This window comes from Taeniopygia guttata, chromosome 3, assembly GCF_048771995.1.
Source record: "Taeniopygia guttata chromosome 3, bTaeGut7.mat, whole genome shotgun sequence".
In the NCBI taxonomy this organism is placed as follows: Eukaryota; Metazoa; Chordata; class Aves; order Passeriformes; family Estrildidae; genus Taeniopygia; species Taeniopygia guttata.
In genome coordinates, this window is record NC_133027.1 from 56,969,476 (window position 1) to 56,982,985 (window position 13,510).

At 38.1% G+C, this 13,510-nt stretch overlaps 1 protein-coding gene across 15 annotated transcripts in view; it reads left to right on the forward strand.

Annotated features, from left to right (window-relative positions):
- The window catches only part of EYA4 (EYA transcriptional coactivator and phosphatase 4), a 139,664-nt gene that overhangs the window by 75,286 nt on the left and 50,868 nt on the right, over nt 1–13,510 (forward strand). The gene's annotated exons all lie outside the window — the stretch shown is intronic.

Below are 13,510 nucleotides of genomic sequence, written 5' to 3' on the forward strand. Positions count from 1 at the left end.
ATATTCCTTAATTATTGCAGCAGGATCCTCTGGGATTCACCTGCAATATCCAAGGCCATTACAATATCTATGCCTTGAGCTGCACTGTGCACCGAGTTCCTTGGATCAGCTCATATCTGTTATTAATATGTATTTTCATTTAGTTTGGTTAAAACTGAAAAGGGAAGAGATGTTCAATATCCAAGAATGCTTTCAGCATAGTCAGTAGCAGTTTTGACCTGGACTTAAGTGGAAACCTACTTTGCCCTTCAGTATTCATAACTTGTAAATGAAAAACATATCTCCCGTGCTGCTACTTTGGATTAAAATTCATTATAAAGGTCAAGATCTTTCTGAGTATTTTGACACCATGGAGAATCCCAGCTTAGCATAGCACTCATATACAAGTGTGTAGTTTAAAGCGTTGTGATTACCCAGATCTATTGTATCTCAAGTATCTACTGTATCTTTAAAAACTATGAATTCCAGTCTGATGTAATTTCATCAAAGTGTGATGAAAACAAACTGCAACAAACCTGAGGACCCAGAATGCAATGTACTATTATTATCTCTGCACATCAGAAAATTTCTTACAAGCTATAGTTAAATTCTTCATGCTGAGTCTGAGGAATAAAATACTTTTTTTTTTTTCTCCTGAACATGCAAGAGAACCCATGTTACAAATAGTCAATCAGGTAGTTTTATTTTTTGAAGTGAATTTTCCAACAGAAACACTTTTCGTTTTGAGCTCTGCACCCTCAGATGGAGGTTATATCAGACAGAGTTGAAATTAGTGTTCCAAGCCTGAGTATCTGCAGTGCTGTGTATACAGCCTGAAGTGGGATTATTTGGTTGAAATGTGACTTTTAGTCTTAGAGGGAAATGTCTGACAGACCTTGGGCTGGAGCAGCACTAGAGGGCTCTGTGTGGCACAACACACTTCAGAGCCTGGAGCAAGGTAATTCTTCTCTAAACAAGGCTTAAGTGAAAACACTGCGCATAAAATGAAACATCAGCATAAAAATGAATGCTGGAGACACACAGCCTTACAGAATAGCTCCTGGCTTGGGACCTAGGGCCAATATCATTCATTTATTTAGCTAGCTTTATAGTCTGTTAGTTTTGGATTTGAAACTATTACAATAAATGCAGATGGAAAGTGTTTTTACAGTAGGGAAGTAATTAAATTGGGTGTGGGAACTTTGTCAGGAGAATTCTTGGAGTGACATGTGTGTATCAGCAGATTCTTTGTCTTGCTTGGCCTGAGTTTGTCTTTTAGAAAGAAGCAGTCAAACTGCAGATGTGACTACTAAATTTTTTTAAGGGATGTACTAACCTATGCAGCATATCAAAAAATGCTTTTCAGAAGTGACCAGCTATACATGCAGTAAAAATCAACCTTGCCAACATTTATTTAGAGAAAGTCATTGTCTTAACAGACAGGTAAATTGCACAGAGGGAGAAGGATCTGTAGTTAAGAATTAAGGTTATGGTGTATAGGCGAGTTGTAAACCCAAAGGAAACATATGACTCTGCAGTGTCACTGACAGATATTTTGATTCACAAACAACTTTGTCTTACAAATTCTGTCAGAGTTCATTGGGAGTTTTCCTCTCAAATCCCTATGAAGGGGTTCTGAATACTTCCTTTTATACCTAGGTGGTGGCATTATACCTCACAGTGGTGGTATTGTGGCTGGATCAGTATTATGGCATTCTTTCTTCATAATTCTGTAGTAAAAGCCAAATTCACCCTGCAAGCCTGGATAGTCGTCCAGTAATGCAAAATGCTTTCTGGGGATATTGGTGTGTGACACAGAGGCAGTGAATACTTGGGACTTGCAACTGTTCCACCACAAGTCTGGAGCAGGCAGGAGCAGCATGATGGACAACTCTTGACATGCTGGCCCTCTATCAAATTCACTAGCAAGATTAGGGAGAGAAGTTCCTGTCTTCAGAGCCTACAAACATACATCGCTCTTAATTTTCTTATATGACAGGCAACTTTAAAATAGTATCAATCCTCAGTGTGCTGAACAGCTCCTATGTGAAATTGAATGTCATATAAGAATTGCTGAAGTCTAGTGCAGTGCTTGAAAGTTAATTTGTTTGCATTTATCAACGACCTTCCTTTTTACTTAAATAATAAAAACGTTATTTTAATTCTAATAATTTTGTTGCCCTAAAACCTGTGAGCTACACTTAAAACCTCATACCATGAAAATGCTAAAATTTGTGTTATTCTGAAGTCTGGTAAAATGCTAAATATGAAGTCTGAGATTCCTCCTCACATGCAGCAACAGCATATTCTATTTGGCCATGCATCCCAGAGCAGCATCTTTCTTTGACATAGCAGTCTGCTTGATGAATACATCTCTCCTACCCCCAAATCCTCCTTCTCATACCACCAGGCCTGCCAGAGATTCCACTGTAATACCAAGGTCATGTCAGGAATTGAGGTATGAGAGTAAGTATTGGTTTTTCCGGGGTATAAAATGAAATAGGGAGGAGAGGAATGAAATGAGGGAGTGGAAGTCACTGCAGATGGAAATTCAGCAGGGTCTTCTACTGCTTCCTCGAAGTTTATTGATTATAGGAAAAAAAAATAATGTTTTTTTTACCATCCGGAGAGGATGGAAGACTGCAGCAGAATGAAGAGATTTTTCTGAAAGCTAAAACACAGGGTTTTTTTTCCTGGAAGGGTAAAGGAAAATGGCTGAATATTTCACATACTTTCCCTCTTAAAGCTATGATATTTATGTTGTGATGAAGCTATCTACAGGAAGAAAGGGAAAACTTGAAGGTTTTGATGCGTAGTTTTGTCAATCAGGGATAAATGCTGACAAATCAACTTAGGAATACTTAGGATACACAGTGTCAAAAATACATTACTTGTGTATTTGCAGAAGGGCAGTCGATCTTTGTATTAGTAAGTTAAAATTAAGCCTTGTAGAGCAAGAAGCCCTCCACTTTATTGCATGAATTTTACTACAAACCTGTGGATCCAATATTTCCAGTAGTACCCATTCTTCCTGACTTTTCCTTTACATACTTAAAAAAAAAAAAAGTTCTAAAAGCAAAGAAAAAGGAAATGAAGCCAGTCTTAAGTAAAACTTTATCAGATGCTGTAAGAAGAGTGTAAAGCACGGGCACTACAGTTACTGCATTGAAACTGGTTAGAGGGGGTTCATCCCTATGTGTTACCAAACTACAAATTCACCTGTGATGATCACTGGTGAATATTGAATCATATGCACAGATCAAGTTGCCAGATAAAGCAGTTACCCAAAAAAGCACACCAGAATTTTTTACCTGTTTAAAATGGCCTCCAGTATTTCAATTTAATATGGGTTTCAGTGAGCTTCTTAGCATAGATTGCAGCTGTTCATCAGATGATTGCTGTTCTGTTCTTCAACTATGACTTCCTGTTTCTGTTTCATCTTAAAAGTCTTTCTTAAAACTTTTGAACATGAAGTAGGCTTTCACATTTTCTCACTGGTCTCATTTTGATACCTGCTCATGGTTTTTAATTGGTCAGGATACAGAGTGCAGATACACATCCAGAGACAATTATTGTCATTAATGCATTCACCAATAAATAGATGGTATTGAATGTCAGTGAGAGCTACCACAGTTTTACCATTCACTTCTTGACCAAAGTTTGTTTCCTCTGCAGTTTGGGCTTACTGTTGTGGATGCAGCGTTCACTATGTTCACTGGATCTGAGCTATGCTAATGCTGCATGTATGCATTACCAAACAGAGTTTCCATGACGATTCATGCACTTTAAAAAAATTAAAAGTAACATGTATCTTCTGCATCTTATTCCAAACTACCATCGGCATCCAACAAACAACCATTGAACCATCATGTTTCATTCTCATTGGTTCCAACTAAAATACACCTGAGATTTCTTCCACCAACTAATTCCCTCAAAAAGAGCTTAAACAGTCTTATCTCAGAATGATTGCAGTGATAGTTCATTCTCTCAGTCAGGCATTGGCTGGCCTGTATCTACCAGATCTAACATTTGTAACTCCTGAGCCCAAATCCAAGCTTTACAGGCACCAGACAGATTCTGTGATGAAGCTTTCATGCCTTTTCCATTATTTGAAAGCAGCTGACCATCTGCATATGCACTCCTAGTAGAGTGGGATCAGTAGTACCTTCCCTTTCATTTGCAGTTCAAGAGATGAACAGCATTAATGTTACATAGTAAAGAGGAACTTGCAATTGAGCTGCTGAGCAAGAACAGCCAGCAATAGCTATGGAAATTGTGATTAAAGTTGCAGCAATTATAATACAAAAAATAAATACTATTCATTGTGCAGTGAAAGTTAGCAAACCAGTATACCTGGCTTTCATATGTGTTGTTTAAACACATTAGGCTCCCTAATTTTCTTCTCATCTATGTCTTAGAAGCTTTTTCGGAAGGTAAGGGTTTGTTGTCTTGTGAACCATATGTAGCTTATCTTGACCAGAGGATAATGCTTTTCTGAGTCAGAAGTGTGTAGCTCCACTGTATCCCGTATTTTATAATCTGTAGATCATTATGACGTGACAAATGGGCTTCATATGAGGAAATTAGTTATTGAGAGGACTCTGATTTAGACTTTGAAGGTGAGATTCCTTTCATCCTGAAGTAGACATGTAAGGTAGGCACTTTTGAAATGCCATTTATTTGAACTTCTTTCTATTGACCCTTTACTGTATCCCTCTTCCCCTGGGAAAACATGCAGACTCCACCATCAGTCACCTGTTGCTCTGCTGATTTATTGTGAGACCAACTAGATACACAATTTGACCAAAGGCAATGAAAGCATTTCTTTCCATTTTACAGATTCAGCATTTCTGCAAAACAGGTCAGTTCCAGAAGGGAATACCTGCAAAAATAAGATTACTCTTTAGCCAGGAAAAAAGAATTTTTGACTGGCTTCTGGTATTTCTTGGACTTGGAAACAGACACAGCAAAACAAATTTTCTATGAAAAGACAGAATAATTAAATTGAAAGATTGTCACAAGTAATTTTGGGGACTGGAAGAAAAACTAGTTAACAAGAGGGATGGTATATGCCAGAGTATAGCATTCATGTCAATGAGGCCACTACAGTTACAAGCACTTCACCTAAGAGAAATGTTTGGCAGGATCAAGCATAAACTACTCAGCCAAGACAGTGACTGACAAAAAACATACAACAATTTTCCAATTTTAAAATAACTACATTGTGGAATAAGATTTCTCATAAAGACTACATTCTGGGACACACAGACTTAGCTTGCAGAGAATGTTTTATACAAATCTGGTACTTATTAAAGTTTTGTGCACTCATTTAGTCTGCATGCCACTTAGGCAGTTGGAATCAATCAAAGTAACGTGTTTGGGAGATGATTCTTCACATACGTGTAACTGAGTGACACACAGCAACCATGACAATTGCACTACAGTTCCTACAAGGAGTAGTGCCTTTATTTTCAGACATTTAGTTTTCAGGCAATGCAAGTTTCTCCTTATTTTTAGGCCAGTCTGTGTGGTGTCTCTCTGTCTTCTGAGCACTGATGTTCTCATTCTTTAAATTTAAAAATTCAGTCTTCTGATTACCCAAGGCCTATTGAAGCTGGTCACTGTCTGCCCGTCAGGTTTTGTTGGCTATGGTTCAAGCCTCCAAAGAGTTCTAAAAATGTATATGATATGTTTACAGAAATTACAATAATCTATTTAGAGTGCAAATACACGGTAACTGATGTCATCACAGGGGAGCATTTTAATGGTTTATATTAACAGATTCTCATGGCTTATAACAATAAAACTAATGTATTTTTTTATATTTCATGTCTATTCAAAATTCCTTGGGGTTTTTTATTAATAGTGGGCATAACATACTTTCTGTGGTATTAATAATAATTTATCCCTGTGATCCCAAGCCAGATCATGTCACTGTTAAGATTTCCATTAACCTGAGTAAGTGATAGGTCAGACTTTGGAATGAATGAAAGCAATAAAACCTATGGGATTTTTTTTTTTGTCTGTTTGTTTGGTTGGTTTGGTTTGGGGGGTTTTGTTTGTTTGTTTGTTTTATCACCACATTCTACTAAAAGTGTTAGTAGAACTAATCTGGAGGCTTTGGAGGTCAAAATGCCTTGTGAATTTTGAATTTGCTAAAGAGAGCAGGATTTCTGAATTAATTAATGTATCCATCAAACTTTTGTAATTGTTGAATCTCCAGGAATATCTTAGGGTAAATTCTGGTTTTGAGTTAAAGAAGATAACCAGTATTACACATACAAATATTTTTGTTTGATCCAGTAGTCTCTTAGAGCCTTATCCTAAAATTTTAACTGGATTTTGAGCCATAAAATAACAGTGTTTGTTCTTCTTAGGTGTGCAGCACATGTAATCACAATGAGAAGGAGTTCTGTTTCTTTCTCCTGTGGTCTATTTTTTGCTCTGTCCTATCACATTACAGCAGTACACAGGAGAACTAATTCAGACTCTGTTCCAGCTTCTTTGACCTCTTGTTTACTCTAAATATATTTTACCACTGGTGAGCCTGAATAGTAAAACGATTTGATTCCACCTACTTTGCACTTCAAATATAGCTGAAAAAATTCCAAGAAGAATGTAGACAATAAAAAGGAAATGGCCATTGAGATCCAAGTTGCCTGTTCTGACATTGGTTTGCTTTTTACATGAATCACATTTTTTCTCAAATATTTTAAAGTGTAATTTCTTGGCTAGATGTTTCACATTTTAAATGTTGTCAGTCCATCCCAGGTATTCAGTAAGCATTTAACTAACACCATGCAGTTATTATGCTGTGCTCATATTTAACATACCAGAATTCACCTCTTTACCATCTTACTAGGCCCTGATCAGTCATTAGAGAAAAAAAAAGTAGGAAATAAAAATAGAATTGTCATGGTTTATGCCCAGGTAGCAATGAAGCACCATGCAACTTCATCCTCCACGCACCCAGCCCAGTGGAATGGGGAGAAGAATCAAAAGTAAAACTTGTAGCTTGAGATAAAACTGTGTAATAATTGAAACAAAGTAAAATACATAATCATAGTAAATAATAATAATGATAATAATAGTAAAAGAAAAAAGTATAAACAGGTGAAGCACAGTAGAGTTCCTGTTTACTGACTAATGCCAGATCCTGTTCCAGTTACCCACTTCTGGGTAACTCCTTCAGTTCATAAGCTGGGCATGATGTTCCATGATGTGGAATATCCCTTTGGTCCATTCAGGTCATCTGTCCCAGATATGCTCCCTCCCAGCCTTTTTTGCATACCTCCTCGCTGGCAGAGCATGAGACACAAAAGAAAAAGGTCCCTGACTTAGGATAAACACGACTTACCAAAACCAAAACATTCTCATGCTGAATCCAAAACAATGCAGCAACAGCTACTGAGAAGAAATTAACTCTCCCACAGCTAAGGACAAAAAAAAAAAAAAAATCCAGATAAAAAGAGACCACATGCAAACAAGGTGATTGAGATCACATGTAAATAAGGTAATTGCAAGTTTGCTTTACTTTTTCCTACCATGTCCATCTTCCACAGATTACACAAATGCATGTGTAAGCATGCTGTAATATTTTAGGCTTTGCCTTCCCTCCTTATGTTAAGACAGCCTTATCAGAAAGCAATTCTGTACCTCAGCTCCCTCCACACTCAGCTTAGTCTGAGCACCAGTCAGTGTTGTTCTCCTCTGGGAACAGAAGTCAGAGGATCCAGATGACAAGGAGGGAAAGAGGCTCCTCCATAAGCAGCATCTGGCTCTTTGGCAGATTTGTCAAGCACTTCTGCTAATGGGTTTGGATTTGCCCAGGGGTCTTTTATGTGGTTACATTGCAGATGGTCTGTCTGTTCTATCTTTTCCTTTTGAGTACTTTTATTACAAAAAACCCCAAACTGATAAGGTTCTTTATAGGTCTCACAAGATGCCTGTGCAGGCTCCTTTCTGTTAGTCATTGCAAAGCTTTCCATATATCCAAACGTGTGTCTTGAGTTTTATTGGCAATTCTGGACTTAGTTCTCCATTTTAGTTGCCAAGTGATACAATTTACTGTGATCTGAGTTTGTATTATTGTCAAATTTTTTTGGAATTTCTTAATATCTTTTGTAGAGCAGAAGTAACTTTACCTCCCCTTAAAGCATGAAATATACTTGCCTTCCACTAGTCATCCACCTTTGAAAACATGAGTTTAAATCTGGTTTTGGTTAAACGTGAAAATTACCATGATGGTCTCAATCTAATTCATAGGGGATTTGTGTCTGCCATTTAAGAGAGGCTCAGGACTGAAGCAACAAGTCTGTGGGAAGGTATGTTTGGCAGAGCTATGGAGAAATGCACAAGCAGTGCCCAAATAAATAAAGCAATTCCATGGATAAACTTTTTAACAGAATTATTTATTGTGTGGCGCGAGTGCAGAAGAGGGCAGAGAGGGAGGACATCCTGTTTGGTGGATTCCGTTTAAGTTCTGTTTCAATTTACAACTAAATCTCTGTCACTTTAATTTTTAAGGGTTTTGAGATTTTATTTGCTTTTCAGTGTGGAAGTAATTGGCAGGTGACTAGACATAAGATCATGTTTTATTCCTATGTTATTTCAGGCTTATGTCTTATTTTCCTTCTAATTATGTAGATTAAATTAAATAGAAAATAAACCCCTGTGCTCTCAAAGATGAAGTGCTTTTCATGAGTTTCTCAAAATAGTACCAGAGAAGCACTTTCATCCCTCTTAGCATTTCATTATTATACCATGTTTCCCAATAGCAATATTTTAACATTTGCTGAGAAACAAGAATAAATGTATTATAAAAAGCAGTCGTGTTATTGTGAACATCTCGCATCCTGCCCTGTCTCACCAACCAGGTTCTTGGGGAACCAGTGGGGAGCTGGTTCTAAATGCAGTAAAGTTGCAATCTTGCATCTGCAATATGGATGTGGGCGGACATAAAAACCACCACTGTAGGGCTTGTTTCCTGCTACCTTGTTTTTCCCTCAGTACTTGGGCAGAAGTGGACATTTAATGATTTTAAAAGACTAAGCATTGTGTCAGAAATCTTGGTGAGATCCAACCATTTGGTGTAAGCTGTGTTTTGAGCAGAGGGAGCTCTGAAGGAGGGTAACCAGCAGAGAGGCTGGTTCCCAGGGCTGCTCTGTGTGTGCTGGGGCAGTGAGGGCTGGAGTGGTGGCTCTGCTGGTGCCCTGCTCCTGTGGCTCTGGCCAGGCAGGCAGGTATGCCCTGGCCTGGGCCTGGGTTGTCAGCATGCAGGCTGAGCTGGAAATGAAGGTGTTACAGATTTGCAGCTGCTACCTGCCCCTTCTTGTGGCCCAAGGGGATAATCCAGGGGAGGGGAACTGTGCCCGAGTTCTCAGTGACACGTATTTATTAACTTGGAAAAATCACCTACTTCACCCCAAATGAAAAAGGTGTGTATGCTTTAAGCTTCAAATTAAAAAATAACTCAGGGAAATCAAACAGCAAAGCAAAGTGAAGTGTAGTCATTTTATATCATTTGTAAAGAACAGGCAGCATCGGTGCATTTATCAGAGCATCATTCTCTCTCTTGCTTAGGATAATGGAATTAGTTTTGAGTGTAATTAGTTATGCAAAATTCTTTAGGTTCTTCCAGGCAGTAAGGTTATTCTGGGCAAAATGACAGGGGATGTGTGCAGCACACCTAGTGTACCTTGCCATCCACAATGGCTTTGCCCAGCTACACCTTATGGTGATCAGATGCTGAAGCAGTTAAGGCATCAGGCAGTCAGCAAGTTGCATATATTTGTTATATATTCTAAACCAAACTCATTGTTGGGACTGCGGTTAGAGAACAGAAATAATTGCTTTTGACACAAACTGTTTTGGAGCCAAACATAATGTGCTCCACATGAGGTAAACTAAAGAATATTTGTCTTGGGAGCCAAGATTCAGATCAGGTTTAACTTATAAGGGGAACTTCACTGTTAAAAGTGAGATGTGTTAATGTTTCCCACGTTAAGACTGCTTGCCAGTAATTCTCTGTATATTGTATTTACCAAGAAAGTTTCAGAATGTTTGCATTAAAATATGAATAGAGCATGAAAACTACAAGTTTTTTGGCAACTCCTGTATTCTGCCTAGTCTGTCATATTTCATCTTTTCTGGAAGCTGAAGAAGTTCTTGCAAGGCCCCTGTACTGGTGGCTAGAGAAATTACACTGAAATGAGGTATGGTCACTCTTCATACATCACACCTGAAAAAGCTTCTTTTGCTTTGGACATTTCCTAGTGAAGAAGAACCATGTTACAATAACTAGTTTGAAATGTAACAGACATCTCAATTTAGGGTGAGTCAGACACAACCCACCCATTGCTCTTTTGTAATGAAAATATGAGTTCACACTTACATCATGCTGTCCAGGTTCCACTGAAGCCAACAGCAAAATTCCCAGCCCTTCATCCCTGATTTCCCAGTTTTATATTTGCTTAAATATTGTTTGACATTAATACAGTTGACATTATTATATTTAAATTCATAATATTATCACTGCAGTAAGCAGTGTAATTTGGAAGGCTGAGTTTTACAAAGGATAGGTTAGCAACAGGCAGAACTGATCATCTCCACATTCCTCTGTAAATATGAGAAACAGTCTTTGTTGCTCAAATCAGACTCAAAAGAAGGACTTTGTGAGACCCTTCAGTCACTGGATGTGTTACCTGTTCCTTGTGTACAGCCAGGTCACCTGTCAGAAAAATAGAAAGGACTCTCAAATTTCCAGCTGTTTTTTCAGATGTGACTCAGACCAGTTTTTCTGCAGAAGTAGTGGCAAAGGCGGGGAGACCACAGGTTTGCTGTTTGCATTCCAGCCATCTCCACAGAAGTGTTTGTTATTTGTTTATGACACAAAACATCATGTTGTCAGAACCACAGCATTTGCAAGTGCCTGTCACATCTGGAAGTGATCAGAAGCTGTTGGGTGAACTACTCTTTGAAAATGTGGCCCTGAGATCCAAAGACTTGAATATAGATCTTATGTATCTGTAAAGTGGTAGTTTATATTTCGTGTAAGCTGGATACTTGACAGCTCCCCATGGAACTGTGCTGTCATTATCACTTTTGATTTACTTTAATACTCACATAAGGGCTTCAAAACCTACTTTAGTGTTTTGTTTTGTTTTGTTTGTTTGGGGTAGTTTTTTTTGTTGGTTTGGTTTTTTTGTTTTTGTTAAGTAGCAGGTGCCTGCATATCTTTACGTGTTTTCTGTTCACATGCCCAGGCTTGGGATGGTCTGGTCTCTACATGGAGTAAAAGAATTGACCACCCAGCCCCTTATTCTGCTATTCCTTCATTGGTCCTTGACATTTACGAGTTTAGATGTTCTTTCTCTGGCTTCAGGAGTGATTTTCTCCATCCAGCTGCCTTTTTCCTTGAGAAGATGAGAATTATCTGTTCAGACACCACATTGCCTGTTTTCCAGATATTTCCTCCAGTGACTTGAGGGTAAACTCTAAGCCAAAATTGCATCCCATCAAAACTGTGACTGTCACATTAAGATAGCCCAGAAAAGATATCTGAAAGGCTGGAATCCAGCTGGCTAGAAGGATAGCTTTGCCTTTTGTGTGTGCATTAGTCTGTTGTATCAGAATGGAACAGTTTCCCATATAAAACTATCATTTGCTTTCATCGACTCAAACCAATTTTCTCTCCACTTCAGAGTGGAGAGATGATGTGGAAGAATAGAATATGGAAAAATAATGCCTTCCATTACTTACCTTTTCAGTGTCAGCCTGCCTTGTTCCCTATTCTGAATCTGTGTTTTCTAATTGATAAATCCTGAGCATAGAGAGGGTGAGCTAGAAGTTTATGCTGAGGCAAATAACTTAGTATGTTCCACTTCCCCTTATTTGTTTTGATTCTTATTTATTTATTTTAATTATTGTTGGCTTTGGATAAGTTGGCTACATGTCCAACAGGAGAATCCAGAAATGGCTCCCAGGTGTTCTATGTTTTATCCAAAAGTGTGGAAATCCAAATTGATTTTAGCTTGTCTTTTAATTGTGACAGGGAAATGACATTCATTCCCAATAAAAGTCAGAAAGCAGTGAAAAATTATTGTAATGTGGATTTGTGGCTGACTGAACTGCAGTAGAATAGACAGTTTTCTGTGGTTTTCTGGAAACCACATTAAATGACATTAAACTGAAATAAAATGTCTCAGTCAATCAGAAACAAGGGGAGTCATGCAGTTACTGACTTCTAAGAAAATAATAGTTTTCAGCAATTATGTAGCACAACAGTCCAAGCCGTCCAAATTCATTGGTGTGTTTAATAATCATAAGAGCAAAGCTAAACTTCTCACTTTGAGGCACAAGAAGAAAGTACCAGAAAATATTTTTTCTGACAAAAATAAACTTGAACTTTTAAGCAATTATCTTTCAAAGGACTTAGTCATATCTCCTCACTAGAGTCACATATATCCTTTTCAGTAAAAAAATTAATATCAGCTTATTACTAAAGCAATAGCCACATACTAGATTAACAAAATCTTCAACCTTTGATAGTTGTTCCTGCAGTGAGAAAAAAGGGAAGCATAGATTTAATAAAGACAAAAACTATCTGACACCTAATTGTTAGGAAGTGCAAAGAAGCTCAAGATGGCACAGGGTCAAAAAAGGGAGGGTGATAGCAAAAGCTTAACTGGGGAAATGGGAAGTGGGGGTGGGGAAGATGCTTCAGTGCTGTTAAAAGAAATGTCTTTTTCTCTAGCTGTGAATGGTGTATGGAGGCAAGCTACAATGCCGGCCTTTGTCACCAAACCTGCTCGCCCACTTTCTCAGCTGAGCCCTCTGCATCAAGTAAATCCCAGGCACTGACACTGCCTGCCTGTCAGACAGCTCCTGTAAAGTAATACTGTCTGCAGGAGAGATTTTTCTCCTGGTATCAGACTTGAATAGCCAGGTGAAGAACAATAGGCAGGAAAGCAAAACTGAGATACAATCACAACTTGTGCCCTTTTATGCCCCAGAGAATTACCTAAGGAGTACCTAAGCTTTGCACTTGTTTTCTGTATTTCTAAAAAAAAAAGTTATAATGTAAAACTCTGAGGAGCATTTACTGGTTTCATCAATATAAAATTACATTATTTTACTGCTTCTTAGCACTGTATTGCTTTACAAGTTAAGAAAGGAGGCCTCAAGGAGAGAGGGAAGGAGGTCTTGCTAGTGTCCAGTACTATTATTTGTTTTTAAATCTGGCAAGCTTCCAGAACTTGTGTGTTGGAGGAGCAGCTTTTGTGATATTGTGCCTAGAATAGCAAAAGTTCTGCTATTTTGGCCATCTACTAAGCTTAGGAAGATCTATAGGTGGGCTTGATGAGCCAGGGAAAACAAGAGGGGTAGTTGTCTCAATGGAACAAATTTATTTCATTAGTTGTGCTCTTCCTTCCTTACCTTTTACAGTAACAAAAAAAAAAAAGACAAAGGCTGCCATAAACAGTGTAAAAGCACCTGGAAAATAAAATATTAACTTGCATTTTGGGGTTGA